Here is a 17,025-nt window from a genome sequence, read left to right on the forward strand (position 1 = left end):
CAGGCCCAACATTTCTACAGGGCAGTTTGACACTGGCTATCAAAAGCATTCAGTGTGTGTATCCTCTGACCCAGGATTCAGCTTCTAAGGATTGGATCTTAGGAATTAACTGGACACACACGCAAAAATGCACATACAAAGAAGATCATTACATTGTTTAATACCAAAAAAGGGACAAAAGTGTCGTCAAGCACTGGTTACCTAGAGGATGGTATATTCATGCAATGGAGGCCTGTGGCATAGAAACATATTGAGCGAAATGGAAAAAATCTGTAATAAAGTTAGCAAAAAATACGGGTTAAATTATTTGGGTAGCAGGACTCTATTTTCATAGAAAATAAGAACACAAACCATAGCAAAACGTATGGAAGGCTATACACCAAAAGGTTAAAGGAAGCTATCTCTGATTAACAGAACTGTGGGAATTTTTCTTTTGGGGAGTAATTTCTAATTATTTAATTATCCATGGCTGGTACAATTAAATGAATGAATAAAATATGAAAAAAGTTAAAAATGTAATAAAGATATATTGAATAATAAAATATATATAATAAAGATGACAGCAGACCACTTTTTAACTTTTCCCTCCTTTCTCAAGGGCTGTATATGACAAGCTTCAGGAATAATACCTAAGAAAGGAAAATATCACATGGCTCTTATCTACTAAGAAATGGCCAGAAAACAAAGGCAGTAGGACTGAACATTTTAAAACTAAATACTGTCTTCTAAAGTGAGGGCTCCCCACACTGGATTCTGCTGTCAGGGTGGTCGGCAGTGAAGTTTTTTTTTGGAACATTAGGTTCTCAAGACCCTAACTGTGGTATATGCTAACAGTTTGGTTACCCTCACTTTGTTCTCTTTAAATGACACCTCAAGCACTCTCCTGGAAGTGTGAATTGCCTATAAGAAACAAATGTTTAAAGGAACTAAAAGCTTAGAGTCCCTAATTTACTTGGACATTTCTTACAATTCTCTTACAATTCATCTTCCTCCCCTTTGTTTTATTTCTCCAATTGTCCCCTATTTCGTAAAGGCTGGGATCCTTCCCCACCAGGGACCAGGCTAAGCCAGGAAAGATTTAGAGGATGCCAGAGTGTGGGGATGCCTGGAAGCAAAAAGATGGAGCTTTGAAGCCATTCAAGACTCACTTGGTATTCTTAATTCCAATTCAGAATTGGCTTCTCCTCTTTCCTACCTGTTTCTCTCAAAGCTAAAATTAGATCAGAAACCAGTCCTTCTATAGATACTAAGCATAGCCATGATTTGGTTGCTGCAAGATCAGGAAGAAGGTGAGTCCCAAAGACTTCTGAGCAATTCAATGATCAGGGATCACTTTGGGCCCCAAGCACATGCCTCAGGTGTCAGAACATGAAACCAGAGAACTGTAGAACACTAGAGTTGAAAGTGGCTTTCTAAAATTTTTTTTTCTGTTTCCATTTGTTTTTAATTAAGGTTATGAAAGTTAACATCCTTGTGAAATTACAGTTGTACATCATTATCAGTCATGTTGCAGGTACACCACTTCACCCCTAGTGCCCTCCCCCCACCCCCCTTTCCCCTGGCAACCACCGATCAGTTCACTTTGTCCATATGTTAACTACCCCCTATGAGTGGAGTCATACAGAGTTCGTCTTTCTCTGTCTGGCTTATCTCACTCAACATAATACCCTCAAGGTCTATCCATGTTGTTGTGAATGGGACGACTTTGTCCTTTTTTATGGCTGAGTAGTATTCCATTGTATATATATACCACATCTTCTTTATCCAGTCATCAGTTGCTGGGCACTTAGGTTGGTTCCATGACTTGGCTATTGTAAATAATGCTGTGATGACCACAGGGGTGCATGGAACTTTTGGAATTGCTGATTTCAGGTTCTTAGGATAGATACCCAGTAGTGGGATGGCTGGGTCATAAGGTATTTCTATTCTTAAATTTTTGAGGACTCTCCATACTGTTTTCCATAGTGGCTGCACCAGTTTGCATTCCCACCAACAGTGTATGAGGGTTCCCTTTTCTCCACAGCCTCTCCAACATTTGTCACTCTTGGTTTTGGATATTTTTGCCATTCTAACAGGTGTAAGGTGATATCTTAGTGTAGTTTTGATTTGCATTTCCCTGATGATTAGTGATGACGAGCATCTTTTCATGTGTCTATTGGCCATCCTTATATCTTCTTTGGAAAAATGTCTGTTCATGTCCCCTGCACATTTTGTAATTAGGTTTATTTTTTATTGTTGAGTTGTGTTAGTTCTTTATATATTATGGATATTAACCCTTTGTCAGATAAATAACTTGTGAATATTTTTCCCAATTAGTGGGCTGTTTTTTTGTTTCAATCCTGTTTTCCCTTGCCTTGAAGAAGCTCTTTAGTATGATGAAGTCCCATTTGTTTATTCTTTCTACTGTTTCCCTCATGTGAGGGGTTACGGTGTCTGAAAAGATTCTTTTGAAGCTGATGTCAGAGTGTACTGCCGATATTCTCTTCTAGAAGACTTATTGTTTCAGGCCTAATCTTTAGGTCTTTGATCCATTTTGAGTTTATTTTAGTAAACGGTGAAAAAGAATGGTTGATTTTCATTCTTTTACATGTGGCTGTCCAGTTTTCCCAGTACCATTTGTTGAAGAGACTTTCTTTTCTCCATTGTAGGCCCTCAGCTCCTTTGTCAAAGATTAGCTGTCCATAGATGTGTGGTTTTTTTTTTTTTTTTAAAGATTTTATTTTTTCCTTTTTCTCCCCAAAGCCCCCCGGTACATAGTTGTGTATTCTTCGTTGTGGGTTCCTCTAGTTGTGGCATGTGGGACGCTGCCTCAGCGTGGTCTGACGAGCAGTGCCATGTCCGCGCCCAGGATTCGGACCGACGAAACACTGGGCTGCCTGCAGCGGAGCGCGCGAACTTAACCACTCGGCCACGGGGCCAGCCCCCATAGATGTGTGGTTTTATTTCTGGGTTTTCAGTTCTGTTCCATTGATCTGTGCATCTGTTTTTGTACCAGTACCATGCTGTTTTGATTACTGTAGCTTTGTAGTATGTTTTGAAGTCAGGGATTGTGATGCCTCCAGCTTTGTTCTTCTTTCTCAGGATTGCTTTAGCAATTTGGGGTCTTTTGTTGCCCCATATGAATTTTAGGATTCTTTGTTCAATTTCTGTAAAGAATGACATTGGAATTCTGATTGGGATAGCGCTGAATCTGTAGATTGCTTTAGGTAGTATGGACATTTTAACTATGTTTGTTCTTCCAATCCATGTGCATGGAATGTTTTTCCATCTCTTTATGTTGTCGTCGATTTCTTTCAAGAAGGTCTTGTAGTTTTCATTGTATAGATCTTTCACTTCCTTGGTTAAATTTATCCCAAGGTATTTTATTCTTTTTGTTGTGATCGTGAATGGGATTGAGTTCTTGAGATCTTTTTCTGTTAGTTCATTGTTAGCATATAGAAATGCTACTGATTTATGTACGTTGATTTTATACACTGCAACTTTGCTGTAGTTGTTGATTATTTCTAATAGTTTTTCTATGGATTCTTTGCGGTTTTCTATATACAACATCATGTCGTCTGCAAACAGCAAGAGTTTTACTTCTTCGTTGCCTATTTGGATTCCTTTTATTTCTTTTTCCTGCCGAATTGCTCTGGCCAAAACCTCTAGTACTATGTTGAATAAGAGTGGTGAAAGTGGGCACCCTTGTCTTGTTCCTCTTCTGAGAGGGATGGGTTTCAGTTTTTGTCCGTTGAGTATGATGTTGGCTGTGGGTTTGTCATATATGGCCTTTATTATGTTGAGGTACTTTCCTTCTATACCTATTTTTATTGAGGGTTTTTATCATAAATGGATGTTGGATCTTGTCGAATGCTTTCTCTGCATCTATTGAGATTATCATGTGGTTTTTGTTTCTCATTTTGTTAATGTAGTGAATCACGTTGATTGACTTGTGGATGTTGAACCATCTCTGTGTCCCTGGTATAAATCCCACTTGATCATGGTGTATAATCTTTTTGATATATTGCTGTATTCGGTTTGCCAAGATTTTGTTGAGGATTTTTGCATCTATGTTCATCAGTGATATTGGCCTGTAGTTTTCCTTCTTTGTGTTGTCCTTGTCAGGTTTGGGGATCAGGGTGATGTTGGCTTCATAGAATGTGTTAGGGAGTGCTCCATCTTCTTCTATTTTCTGGAATAGTTTGAGAAGGATAGGTATTAGATCTTCTTTGAATGTTTGGTAGAATTCTCCAGAGAAGCCGTCTGGTCCTGGACTCTTATTTTTGGGGAGGTTTTTGATTACTGTTTCTATTTCTTTACTTGTGATTGGTCTATTCAGATTCTCTATTTCTTCCTGATTCAGTTTGGGGAGGTTGTATGAGTCTAGGAATTTATCCATTTCTTCTAGGTTGTTCAATTTGTTGGCATATAGTTTTTCATAGTATTCTCTTATGATCCTTTGTATTTCTTTGGTATCTGTTGTGATTTCTCCTCTCTCGTTTCTAATTTTATTTATTTGAGACTTCTCTCTCTTTTTTTTTTTTTTAGTGAGTCTGGCTAAGGGTTTGTCGATTTTGTTAATTTTTTCGAAGAACCAACTCTTTGTTTCATTGATCCTTTCTACTGTCTTTTTTGTTTCAATATCATTTATTTCTGCTCTAATTTTTATTATTTCCCTCCTTCTACTGACTTTGGGCTTTGTTTGTTCTTCTTTTTCTACTTTCGTTAGGTGTAATTTGAGGTTGTTTATGTGAGCCTTTTCTTGCTTATTGAGGTGAGCATGTATTGCAATGAATTTCCCTCTTAGCACTGCCTTTGCTGCATCCCAAATCATTTGGTATGGTGTGTTTTCATTTTCATTTGTCTCCAGATAATATTTGATTTCTTCTTTAATTTCTTCAATAATCCATTGTTTGTTCAGTAGCATGTTGTTTAGTCTCCACATTTTTGGCCCTTTCCCAGCTTTATTCTTGTAGTTGATTTCTAGTTTCATAGCATTATGATCAGAAAAGATGCTTGATATTATTTCAACCCTCTTGAACTTACTGATGCTTGCTTTGTTTCCCAAGATATGGTCTATCCTTGAGAATGTTCCATGCGTGCTTGAGAAGAATGAGTAACCTGCTGTTTTTGGATGAAGTGTCCTATATATATCTATTAGGTCCATCTGATCTAATTTTTCATTTAATTCTATAGTTTCCTTGTTGATTTTCTGTCTGGATGATCTGTCCATTGGTGTTAATGAGGTGTTGAGGTCCCCTACTATTATTGTATTGCTGTTGATGTCTCCTTTTAGCTTTGTTAATAGTTTCTTTACGAATTTTGGTGCTCCTGTGTTAGGTGCATATATATTTATAAGTGTTAATGTCATCTTGGTGGAGCGTCCCTTTTATCATTATATACTGCCCCTCTTTGTCTTTATCTGTTTTGCTTTGAAGTCTACTTTGTCTGATATAAGTATGGCAACACCTGCTTTCTTTTGTTCATTATTAGCTTGGAGTATTGTCTTCCATCCCTTTACTTTGAGTCTGTGTTTGTCTTTGGGGCTGAGGTGTGTTTCCTGGAGGCAGCATATTGTTGGATCTTGTTCTTTGATCCATCCTGCCACTCTGTGCCTTTTGATTGGAGAGTTCAATCCATTCACGTTTAGAGTGATTACTGAAACTTGGGGGCCTACTGTTGCCATTTTATCACTTGTTTTCCAGTTCTTTTGCATTTTGTCCTGATGGAGAGCTGTTACTTTGTGTTATTGTCCTTCTGCTTATCTCCTTTGTTCTGGATTTTGTAACCCCTTTCCTTTTTTTGATTTTTCAGGAATTAGCTTCTTCCTGAGCATTTCTTGAAGAGGAGGTTTTGTGGCGATGAACTCCCTTAACTTTTGTTTATCTGGGAAAGTTTTTATTTCTCCATCGTATTTGAAGTATATTTTCGCTGGGTAGACTATTCTTGGCTGCAGGTTTTTGTCCTTCAGAGTTTTGAATATTTCATTCCAATCTCTTCTAGACTGTAAGGTCTCTCCTGAGAAATCTGCTGATAGCCTTATGGGGTTTCCTTTGTAAGTTATTTTCTTCTGCCTGGCTGCCCTTAGTATTTTCTCTTTGTCGTTGACTTTTGCTAGTTTCACTACTATATGCCTTTGGGTTGGTCTTCTTGCATTAATAAAGTTTGGAGATCTATTGGCTTCTGTCACATGAAGTTCCATCTCTCTTCCCAAGTTTGGAAAGTTCTCAGCTATTATTTCTTTGAACAGTCCTTCTGCCCCCTTCTCCTTCTCTTCTCCCTCTGGTATACCTATAATCCTTATGTTGCATCTCCTAATTGAGTCGGATAATGCTCAGAGAGTTTCTTCATTTCTTTTTAGTCTTAATTCTCTCTCCTCCTGTGTCTGCAGAATTTCTATATTCCTATCCCCCAAATTGCTAATTCTGTCCTCCATATTATCGACCCTACTGTTCAGAGAGCCCAGATTTTTCTTAATCTCCTCCATTGTGTTCTTCATCTCCAGTATTTCTAATTGGTTCTTCTTTATAGTGTCAAGCTCTTTTGTGACACAGCTCCTGAACTCATTGAGTTGTCTATCTGAATTCTCTTTTAACTTGTTGAGTTTTTTAATAATGGCAGTTTTGAAATCATCGTCATTTAGGTTATAGATTTCATTGTCTTTGGGGTTGTTTTCTGGGTGCTTATCATTTTCCTTCTGTTCTGGAGACTTAATATATTTTTTCATACTGCTTGATGGCATGGATTTGTGCCTCCGCACAGAGATAGAGTTTAGTCACTGCTTCCACTTGTTGCGACTGGTGTGGGGGGGCGCAGCTGTTTAGACTGCACCAACCAGGAACCCTGTCAGCTGTTACTGACTGGACCTGGACCCCTCCTCGTAGTCACAGTGGTCCTGTGGGGTCCCTCATTGGTTGTGGGGGCAATTGCAAGGGGGCCTCAGGCTGCTGGTGCCTACTGTTGCAGCCCACTTAGACGCGCTCCCTCCTTGTGGTCTGCAGTGGTGTTGTGGGCTTTCCCAGCAGCCAGGAGCAGGATCACCTATAATCGCCGCTTTGTCCCTAACAGAGCCCACAAGATCACGCTTGTCCACTATAGGTCCCAGCAGAGCTATGGGTATCTTCTGCAGTCTGTCGTTAGCTCACCTAGCTGTGCTACTTTTGCCCCAGGGCCTTCCCATCTTGTGATTGCCAGTCAGGACCTCTCCACTAGTGCTGTGCAGAGGCTTTTGCTGAGGCTGCTGTAGGAACCTGGAGTTCCCCCCTGGGCTACGTAGCCATTTCACCGGAGCTCCACTCTGCCCCACTCTACTCTCATGGGATCTCTGGGAGCCCCTTGCCTCGTCTGGGACATGGCCAGAGTCCGTGGGCCTGGCGGTAGCTTATAAGCTGCTGCCTTGTGGGGAATTCTGCTCTAGGGAGCTTCCTGGTGTTCTGAATGCTGGGTGGGGCCTCCCTGCCAATGGCAAGCAGAGGTCCTCCCTGCTGGGGGGGTGCGGGACCCTGAAGCGTCCCCCCAGGCCACAGAGCCGGGTGTTGGAGCTCCACCCAGTCCCCAAGCATGTCCATGGGAAGTCTGGGTACCCCCTGCGCCAGAGACCGTGGACCCAGCAGCAGCTGGTGGTCTGGTGCAGTGTCAGGGAATCCGCCCGCTGGGAGCTTCCCTTTGTTCTGGATTCTGAGCGGGCCTCCCAGCTAATGGCGAGCAGAGGCTTTCCCTGCTGGGGGGGTGCAGGACACTGGAGCTTCCCCCCGAGCCACAGAGCCAGGTGCTGGAGCTCCAACCCTGTCCCCAAGCACGTCCACGGGAAGTCCGGGTGCCCCCTGCACCGACCCGTGTGCCAGAGACCGTGGGCCTAGCAGCAGCTTGCGGTCTGGTGCCATGCCAGGGAATCCGCCCGCCAGGAGCTTCCCTTTGTTCTGGACTCTGGGCGGGGCCTCCCTGCTAATGGCGAGCAGAGGACTTCCCTGCCGGTGGGTGCAGGACCCTGGGGATTCCCCCTGGGCTTAGGTGTAATCGCGGGGGGCTTGAGTAGGGCTGTTGTCACCTGTTTCCACTGTCGCTCCGCTGGTGAGTGCACACTCCCACCCTTGGTGTGTGGCGATGCTATGTGGGAGTCCGCTGGAAGAGAGCCTCCTGCAGGAACTAGGCTGTCTGGGGGTCAGGGGTCAGAGAGTTTTCACCTATTTCCACCTCCTCCTTGGGGTAAGTCCGTCTGCCTTCCAATGTATAGTAGCACAAGACTCTTAGGCGTCTTGAGACGCTATCTGGATATCCTTTGTTAATTGGTGAATGTCCAATTAGTTATAGATTCGACGGGGGAGAGACAAAGATGACCACTCACTCTGCCATCTTGGTCCCGCCTATTAGCACACTCTTATTGCAATTGTCCTCTTAATTGGGTTGGTACCCAGTGTAGCTGGTTGCTAGGCTCAGGGGCGTACAGTTGTGATAGGCCTGAGGCCAACAAGGCTGATGTCAGTTCTCTTAGGAGTGCAGCTGAGTAGGGCTAGCCCTTGGCATGGAGGCACTCAGTTGTTTCAGGCTTTGGAAGGTGGGGCTGATCCTTTTTATGGCTATTTGTGAAACACAAGTCTTCTGCCGCTGATAAGCCTCACCCCCCTCTGGACCACATACACTGTCAGCACAGTCCTGGTCCGTGCACACTTCTCAACCCCCGGAGCATACCCAAATGCCACACTGCAGAGGCCCCCACCTCTGCCCCAATGCCCCCCACAGTTCACCTGGTCCTCACACAAGCCCTGCCCCACAGAGGCAGACACCTTTGCCTGCCTGTAGAGGATCAAGGCACTTAGTCAATGCAGGCTGAAAAGTAGCCTGAGGGCTTGCTGTTAGGTGGGGCCAGTCCCTAGGGCGGGTTGCCTGCCCTGGCTGAACTGGATTAAATCTGTGCTCTAGTGGGTGTGGCAGACCCCTGGGCTAACAGTCCAAGGGACACACCTCAATGGCCCCCACCTGTGTCCATATCAGCACGCCTGGACCAGCTCAGAACAACGGCACCCACCAATGTCTCAGTCTCCGGAGAGGATCCTCCTCTCACCAAGATGCCCCCAGAGCCCACCAGGTGAGTCTCGTTTCACCAAAGGACAGTCAGCCTTCTCTCTGGTGATTTTAGGTTGCTGCAATGAGTGAGTTTGTGCGTGGGCCCTTTAAGACCCAGATCTTTTCGGCTTTCGGCCGATAGCTTTTCTGAGGTGTCCTCGCTGCAGTTAATAGCCAGCAAAGCCAGATAGTAAGACCCCCCTCTCAGTTGGGCTGAGTCCGAAGGATGGTTATAGCAGTACTGCCCCTGCTCCGGACCTCACTCCTCCAGGGAGGGCTGCGTACCTTAGGTTGGCTCCCGCCTGGCCAGCTGAGAAGCTCCGCTGCTCCCAAAGGTGGCTTTTTTCCTCTCTGGCCGGAGTCACTGCCTCTTCTGCTTTTGTCAGGACTGTCCCTCGTTGTGGGGGTTCTTTTTATCCAGTTTTCAGTTTTCAATCCAGGGTGATTCTTCCTAAAATTGTTGTAACCTGGTTGTGTTTGTGGGAGGAGGCGAGTTCAACGTCTGCTCACAGTGCCATCTTGACGAGAACTCCCCCTGGCCTTCTAAATTTTATAGATGAACGTTACTAAAAGTGTGGCTGCTCAGCAGCCATTGCTTCGGTGCTTGTTAGAAATGCACATTCTCTGGCCCCACCACAGACCTACTGAAGCAGAAGCTCTGGTGGTGGAGGCCAGGTATCTGCATGTTTGCAAGCTCTTCAGGTGCTTAAGGCTAACCGAAAACTACTAAAAACTACTATTTTAGAGTAAGGAACTGAAACACAGTGAGCATATAACTGTCTTCACAAAACTAGAGAAAAAAAAAGCAGTTATTCTAAGTGAGACAACTTAATAAAGCTACATTATTTTCCCCTGTTTCAAGATCTGCAATATCATACCTTCAGGTCTCTGGATTATCTGTCATTCCTAGCTGTCTTTTCCCTTTTACATCACTACACTTGCAGAAACAGTGGCAACCCATACAGAGCAGCCCAATGCAGTCTCTGGAGCATGAAGAAGCGTTTAATTCAAACTCCTTTTACAAATCACTGGATTAATTAAATTCATCATACACAGGAGTTCTGGGATGTCGACTGCATGCAAATCATTTAACAAGCTAAACTGCAGACTTCGACATTAGCTCCCAGAACATTGGAGCTGCAAACACTAGAAGAGGAATTTGACTATGCATGAATCTACAAGAACTGCAGCTCCTTATCTTATTTTCTCAGGCTGTTCTCCTCTATACCCACACAAGACTCAGAGAGGAGCTCTGAACTGCAGGTAGTTCTAACTCACAAAAAAGCTGGGTTCTCAAAAGACCATTTCTAAGACATTTATTTGAAACTTGGACGCATTTCCTCATATAAAGTTATAAATGGTCTTAGAGGTCCAATCACAACAGATTTACCATAAAACTGATACCATAAAAAAACTAATCATTTAAAAACGTTTCCACTAGGCAAAAAAGTATTCCAAGCTCCATTTTAGGTGTATCTTCACAAAGGCGGCTTCTCTACTGATGGTGGCTTCCCTTGGTGTGGGAGTCACAGCAGTACCTTCTGGTGAAGCAGAAATACTGGAGGCTGATGTCTTTTGTTGCATTCATCACCCCCAGGTTGTAGACTGCCAGTATTATGGACTTTGTATTCAGGATTCCAGGACCAAAAGATCTCACTTACCACATCAGTTCCTATAGTAGAAAACTCTGAACTACTACCCTGAAGAAGGCTATAGCTCTAGCTCAATTTAGGAACCAAGACCAAAGTCAAGTGATGCTTTATCTTGCACATTTTCCAACTCCCCCTCCCCCTTCTCAATTGGGCTACACGCTGCCTCTCTGTGGTTCTATTCTCCATTTTTCTAAAACAGTCCTACTTATATTTCTTTTTTAGAAAGATTAATTAAATGCATAAGATATTGATATTTTTAAGTAACATTAAAGAAACTCCACAGCCCTTAGCTGTTGCTCCCGATTCTCCCATTCCCCCCAACTCTAGGCAAATACTAATCTACTTTTTGTCTCAATAGATTTGCCAATTCTGGACATTTTATATAAATGAAATCATATAATATATGCTCTTTTAAGATGGGCCTCTTTCACTTAGCATGTTTCAAGGTTCATCCATGTTGTTGTATGAACCAGTACGTCATTCCTTTTCATTGCCAAATAATACTCCATTGTATGTATATATTGTATTTTATTTATCCACTCATTAGTTGATGGACATTTGGGTTGTTTCCACAATTTGGCTGTTACGAAGTCTGCTGCTATGAACATTCGTGTACAAGTTTTTGTGTGTCATTTCTCCTGGGTACATGTATATGAGTGGAATTGCCTGATCACATGGTAACTCTAGATTTAAGTGTTTAAGGAACTGCCAGACTGTTTCCACGGCGGCGGCACCGTTTTACATTCTCACCAGCAACGTATGAGAGATCCAATTTCTCCACATCCTTGCCAACACTTGGTATTTGTCTTTTTTATCATCAACATTCTAGTCAGTATGAAGTGGTATCAGAGAGTAGTTTTGATATGCATTTTCCTAATGGTTAATGATATCAAGCCTTTTTCAAGTACTTATTGGCCTCTGGATATCTGCTTTGGAGAAATGTCTATTCAGACCCCTTGCCCATTTTTTAATTGTATTACTTGCCTTTCTGTTACTGACTTGTAAGAGTTATTCACATATTCTTGATACAATTCCCTCTTCAGATATATGATTTGCAAAAATGTCTCCCATTCTGTGGGCTATGACACTCACTTTTTTACTTATCACACTGGATGTGTCTCATTACATCATTAGATATATCCATCTACCTATTCTCTACTACTCCCCAATTCAGCTGGTTGCAGCCACACACTAGCTGGCCTTCTCACTGCGGTCCCACCTCAGGACCTCACCATTGCTCTTACCTCAGCCTGGAATGCTTCTAGGGCACATGGCCTATGCCTTCACTTCATTCAGGCCTCTGCTCCAATGGCACCACCACAGAGAGGCCTTCCCCCACCCATCTCTCCATTCCTTTACCCCTCTTTTATATAAGTGCTGTGAAAATATATCAGTAATTGATATTTGTTTGTCAGAAACTTGTATTTGTTTGCTTTTCTTTGATTACTGGTTAAAACAAATGTTTTCTTAAATGTTTATTGCCAGCCATATGTATATTTATATTTCTTCTTTTGTAAATATTCTATTCATGACCTTTACTAATTTTTCTATTGGTATATTTGTCTCCTTTGTTAATTTTTAGGAATATTATCCCTTTGTCTACTATCAATAATTTTCCCAGCTGTGTTTTCCTTGTTTATTCATGGTGTTTGCCATCTAAGAGTTCTTCATTTTAATGTAGACTAGTCTATTATTCTTTATATTTACTCACTGCCTTTGGTGCCTTCTCTTGCCAAGAATTCACAAAAGTGACTAGGTTTTACACTTAAGACACTCTTCATAAAAATCCCCTGGCCAGACTGTCCTATGATTTCTCGTTCCAAAAGCACATTCATCACACCAGTGCAGAGAGTTGGTTTTCCTCCATCCCCAGCTCTGATCCTTCATCCTAGCAACCAGAAACTCTGCTTCCATTTTACTGAAAGGATTTGGCAACTGAAAAGTCCACTGTGGGAGACTATTACATTAACACCCCCAATAAGTCACACCTCCCCATATAGCCCTTGTATAGTCTTCCCTCGCACAATGACTCTGGGCTTGGTGATGTGATTTGCTTTGGCTGGTGGGACTCTGGAAAACATTACATAAATAAAGGTATGAAGAGTACATGTGTACTACTTCTGGGAACTCTACTGCTAAGGTGTGAAAAAGTCCAGGCTGGCCTCCTGGGGATGGGAGAGAATATGGAGATAGTGCCTATTGCTATTAGGAACAACACAAAGCAGCTTTCCTGCTAATTGGAAGAAAAGAACATCACTTTTAGTTAGAAATTACCCATATTCAAACAGACAATAAGTTTATGACACTTGCTAGTTGCACTGACAAGAGAAATGAGGCTCAGAAAACACGAAAACATTGCTAAATTATACTTTCTTAGGCCTTGTATTTATAGGTCACCAACTAGTAAGATTCCACTCTTAGCTGGGCTGGACAGACGTGACAGAAACAGCATAATATCTCTGGAAGTTACAAACAGCTGGCAGAGCTTAAGAGCTTCCCTTGCAGATGGAAGAAACAGAACAAAGGGCCAAAGAAGAGAAAGGCAGCCAGTAAGCCTTAAGCGAGGTGCTTTTCACAAGTGTGCCTTCCATTTCTGTGCTTTACAAAAAAAGAAAGTAGGGGGTGGGGGAGAAAAACAAGATCAAGGGAAACTGAAGACCCTTTGTCTGCTTAGGCTTCCCAGCTGGGTACATAGCTCACCCAAATATCTATCCTCTCCTGCTTTTACTAAAAATACGTGGAATAGCTCTTCCAGGAGCAAAACATATCACTAAGGAAACAGGGAGACACTCATGATATAGTTTTTTAAATGACTTAGGAATTCAAGCAATACTCTATTCCTCTCTCTGGACTCTGCCAAGAAGGTAATTAAAGCTCCTGCCTAAAGAAAGATGGAATTCAGATAGAATTTTGTCTGTTCACATCTGATACTGGGAATCAGCTGAAATCTAAAGTGCCTCAAAACCAGCTCATTGTGAAGGCAGACATTCTGGCATGAAAACTAGAAAAGGCTGCCACCAAAATAAATGCGCATTGTCTTGCACCAACTGCTACTAGAAAGAGATTTCAAGGATTCTAGCAGAAAAGCGAATGTAGGACTGACAAGAAATTGAGCGTGAGACCAAGTCTTGTTAGGAGAAATGTAAAACAAAATCATTTTCAAATGAAGGGTATTTCTCATAAAATTGGAAGACAAGGCTCTTTTTCTTTGGTATGCAATATGGAAGCGATAGATGCATATTTTTCTCACAAGCCTCACACAGTTGCTTTTCTTTAAATAGTGCCCTTTGCTTTCTTCCTGCTGCCAAGAAAATGTAGGACAAGCTAATATAAGCACCACAAAATGGGGGACTCCTTTAAAGCTGATTGCAATTCACCTCCACATCTCCAGTACTTGACTGACTCAAATGAGATAGGCTATTTGTGCATTGTTCCCACTATTTTCTCATTTGCCTAATGTCTATTGTCTTTGAATTCGCCATTAACATTACATTTTATATTTGGTCATTTTATTCACCTTCTTTCCAATATGAAATACTTAAAATTCTTACATATGTGCTTGATTCACCTTCAGGAGAGGATAAAGGGATGGAGGCTCCCCCGATATTTCCAAATAGGGATTTTTTTTTCAGTGTGGCGCTCAGTTAAAGAGAATTGGATAAGTCATATCGAAATCCTTGGTTCATGGCCACTCATCGCAGCCTTCTTCTTTGTGTTTATTATATTAACACACATAGACACACACAAACCCACTACCTAACACGAAGACTAGAATATAGACAATAACTTACATCTCTCTACGGGGTCACCCCCATCCCCTACCCCTGCCTCCTTCCTCCCAAGGTAATCACTATTTGGAATCCTGTATTTAATGTTGATATATTCCTATCATGTAATCTTGGGAGACTTTCTTTCACTTATATTAATAGATTCATCCATAGTGTTCTATATTGCAATAGTTCATCCATTTTGACTGCTGTATATTACTCCATGATAATCAGGGAAAGGGGGAATTAAAATCTAGATTATCAGTGCTTTGTTGCAATAATTCATTCTATGTTCTTTACTTCTTAACAAACAAATGCCACACTAAGCATTACTTGTTTTAAAACAACTGACCATATAAAACAAGTTGCTACTGTTATAAGTGCACTTCATAGCTAATCGCTTCACCCTCAAACTTTTCGTAATTTCTAGAATTGAATGCTCACTATGTATTCTACCCTGGGTTTCCTTGAAGATTAGTAATTTCAGAATTGGTACAGATCAGGCCTGTTGAAACAAAGCCAGTCTATTATGACACTAATTAAATCAGACTCACCCCTAAATTCTCATTTAATTCAATACTTCCAGTGACCTCATGGCCAGACACTCCTATAAAAGGCACCAGTGACACCAAAGTAAACAAAACCAGTCCTCTCCGTCAAGGCTCTCACTGCCTAATGGAGGAAGAAAAAATTCTACACTCTCAATACAAGAGGTAATTTTCGGCATCTAGACCAGGAGGTGACTGCCTGGTAGATGAAGAAGAAAAGAAAGCAGAGGGACAGATCAAGCAAAAGCACAGAGGTGGGAGAGTAACAAGTGGTCAGGGATCTTCAAGCAGAGTGGCAAGGAAGTCAGAGGTCAAATCTCAGAGCATCTTGAACTTTATCCCAAGGTAAATAGGAGCCACTGAGAGATTTCACAGAGGAGGGATTGATTAGATCTACTATAGGAGAAAGTGGGCTGCACTGGAGAAGGGGCTGTGGGAAGAGCAGCTGGAACCTCAGTCTAGGATCCAGGCAATAAATGATGTCGACCTGGACTGTGACAGCTGCATGGATCATGGATGCAGGAGAGGAGGACATGGATTTCTATGATATTTATGCAGCAAAGTTGACTGAAAAAGAAGACACAGACCCAAAAGAAAATGAGCTTAACACATAAATTGGAGGTCTAAAAGCAAGTGCAGTACAAGTGTTTCACATGCCATGCCTGAAAAAATGCAACCTCACCCAGAGGAAGAGAAAAGCCTCCCTATCATACTCCTTCAATTCCAAGAAAGCCTCCAGATACTGGTGAAGCATGTTTTTTGTAAATTACCAAGTATCTTTATGTGAAATTGTGCTCACAGAGTACAACTAAGCATTTCTTATAAGTTAGTCTCACCATCATCCATAAAAGAAAACATGATGTCCAGTTAGAATCCTACTCTAATTGTTTTTTAACCATACAGTTGATTCTCATTATTCACAGCAGTTATGTTCTAGAAAGTCACCACAAACACTGAATTAACAAATACTAACTTATTGCTCCTAGTGGAAATACAGAGTTAGGTTCCTGAGAACTTCAGGTCACAACAATTTTATTAACCAATCAATACATAACGTTGTTTTATGTGTTTCTGTTTAAAGACACCTATTTAATATACATTGTTCGTTCATTAACATTAACTCATAGCCAAAATTACTATAATATACATGCCTGAAGGAAGCTTATCTAATACATGTATTTTCTCCATAAGGTACATCACAGCCTTCTTACACTTAGCAGCACTAGCCAGCACTTCAGCACTACACTTGGGAGACATTTTAAACATTAAAATCACCAACGACAAGCAGAAAAATGGGAACAACATGGCACTAAATAGACTGCAAAAAGGCACTTGTTTACAATATAAGAGCTGAAAGAAGAAGGCAGAGCGTTGCCTCATTCAGCCTCAACTGGCAACATGTATGTCAGGTGACTCAAAGTTTTTGCAACTCTGTGCGTGTCTGTGAATGACTGTAAAAACCCTGTGAGTATTGATTTGGGGATTACAAGTGGATTTTAGCAAGGAGGCAAATTCGCAAATACAGAATCTGTAAATAATAAGGATTGGCTGTATCTCCAAGAGATCACTTCCTCCCTTGAGGCATCAAAAGATACTTTAGCAGGTAGGCAGAGCGAGTCAGTAACAATATCAAATCTTTAGTTATGTGCTTTCCCTCAATGAGTTCAAAAGTGTCTCTTTAGACATATTATCAAAATGACCCCTTTGCTCATCTCCTGTGAGCCTGGAAAAACCCAGTTATAAATCAGTTTTTAATTGTGAGAAAATCAAAGGTTTGGAGAAGGATGTTCTTGTTTCAGAAAAAGAAATGAAAAGGACCAGTAATAAATCTTAGATGCCCTGATTCCTAAAACACATTGTCCATCTTCTACGTTAGTGCTTTTCAAACTTAACAGTGCTTGCGAATTCCCTGGGGATCTTGGGAATAATGCAAATTTTGATTCAGGAGGTCTGGGGTGAGGCCTGAGGATTCTTCATTTCTAACAACTCCTAGATGATGCTGATGCCACACATACT

The 17,025-nt window shown here is 41.7% G+C and overlaps 1 protein-coding gene across 3 annotated transcripts in view; it reads right to left on the minus strand.

Moving 5' to 3' along the window:
* TSPAN7 (tetraspanin 7) overlaps positions 1-17,025 on the minus strand; it is a 128,860-nt gene that overhangs the window by 77,781 nt on the left and 34,054 nt on the right. The gene's annotated exons all lie outside the window — the stretch shown is intronic.

The sequence above is a fragment of the Equus asinus genome, chromosome X (assembly GCF_041296235.1).
Source record: "Equus asinus isolate D_3611 breed Donkey chromosome X, EquAss-T2T_v2, whole genome shotgun sequence".
NCBI classification, from domain to species: Eukaryota; Metazoa; Chordata; class Mammalia; order Perissodactyla; family Equidae; genus Equus; species Equus asinus.